Source organism: Ursus maritimus, unplaced genomic scaffold (genome assembly GCF_017311325.1).
Source record: "Ursus maritimus isolate PB19 unplaced genomic scaffold, ASM1731132v1 scaffold_10, whole genome shotgun sequence".
NCBI classification, from domain to species: Eukaryota; Metazoa; Chordata; class Mammalia; order Carnivora; family Ursidae; genus Ursus; species Ursus maritimus.
In genome coordinates, this window is record NW_024423344.1 from 37,158,526 (window position 1) to 37,160,378 (window position 1,853).

Sequence of the window (1,853 nt, forward strand, 5' to 3'; positions counted from 1 at the left end):
TGTTTGGTTCCATTGGTCTATGTGTCTGTTTTTGTGCCCGTACCATGCTGTCTTGGTGATCACAGCTTTGTAGTATAGCTTGAAATCCATCAACGTGATGCCCCCAGCTTTTTCATTTTCAGCCATTCCTTGGCGATTCGGGGCCTTTTCTGGTTCCACACAAATTTAAGGGCTGTTTTTTCGAGCTCTTTGAAAAATGTCATTGGTATTTTGATCGGGACGGATTGAAAGTGTAGATTGTTCTGGGTAGCATGGGCATTTTAACTATGTTTATTCTTCTGATCCATGAGCATGGAATGTTTTTCCATCTTTTTGTGTCTTCTTCAATGTCTTTCAAGAGTGATCTGCAGTTTCTAGAATATAGATCCTTTATGTCTCTGGTTAAGTTAATTCTGAGATAACGTATGATTTTTGGTGCTATTGTAAATGGAATAGATTCCCTAATTTCTCTTTCTTCAGTCTCATTGTTCATGTATAGAAACGCAGCTGATTTCTGAGCATTGATTTTGTATCCCGCCACATTACTGAATTGCCCTATAAGTTCTAGTAATTTGGGGGTGGAGTCTTTTGGGTTTTCCATATAGAGTATCATGTCATCTGCAAAGAGAGACAGTTTGACTTCTTCTTTGCCTATTTGGATACCTTTTACCCCTTTTTGTTGTCTGATTGCTGTTGCTAGGACTTCTAGTACTATGTTGAATAATAATGGCGAGAGTGGACATCCTTGTCGTGTTCCTGATCTTAAGGGAAAGGCTTTAAGCTTTTCCCTATTGAGAATGATATTCGCTGTAGGCTTTTCATAGATGGTTTTTATGAAATTGAGGAATGCACCCTCTATCCATATATTCTGAAGGGTTTTAATCAGGAAAGGATGCTGTCTTTTGTCAAATGCTTTTTCTGCATCAATTGAGAGGATCATATGGTTCTTGACTCTTTTCTTGTTGATATGGTCTATCACACTGATAGATTTGTGAATGTTGAACCACCCCTGCATCCCAGGGATGAATCCCACTTGGTCTTGATGGATAATCCTTTTAATGTACTCTTGGATCCTATTAGCTAGGATCTTGTTGAAAATTTTGGTGTCCGTATTCATCAGGGATATCGGTGTGTAATTCTCCTTTTTGATGGGGTCTTTGCCTGGTTTGGAGATCAAGGTAATACTGGCCTCATAGAATGAGTTTGGTAGTTTTCCTTCTGTTTCTATTTTTTGAAGCAGCTTCAGGAGAATAGGTATTATTTCTTCTTTGAATGTTTGGTAGAATTCCCTGGACTCTTGTTTTTGGGGAGGTTTTTGATCACTGCTTCAATCTCTTCATAATTAATCTGTCTGTTTAAATAATCAATTTCCTCCTTTTTCCGTCTTGGTAGTTTATAGGTTTCCAAGAAGGCATCCATTTCTTCCAGGTTGTTCAATTCATTGGCATAAAGCTGTTGATAAAAGTTTCTAATGATCCTTCCTATTTCATTGGTGTTGGTTGTAATCTCTCCCCTTTCATTCATAATTTTATTAATTTGGGTCCTTTCTCTATTCTTTCGGATAAGTCTTGCCAGTGGTTTGTCAATTTTATTTATTCCTTCAAAGAACCAGCTTCTAGTTCTGTTGATCTGCTCTACTGTGCTCCTGGTTTCTAATTCATTGATATCTAATCTTGATCACCTGCCTTCTCGTGCGTGGGTTAGGCATGTTCTTCTGTTCCAGCTCCAGCTTCTTGAGGTGAGAATATAAAAACTGCGTTTTAGATTTTTCTATTCTTTTGAGTGAGGCTTGGATGGCTATGTATTTTCCCCTTAGGACTGCCTTTGCAGTATCCCATAGGTTTTGGACCATTGTATTTTCATTCTCATTGGTC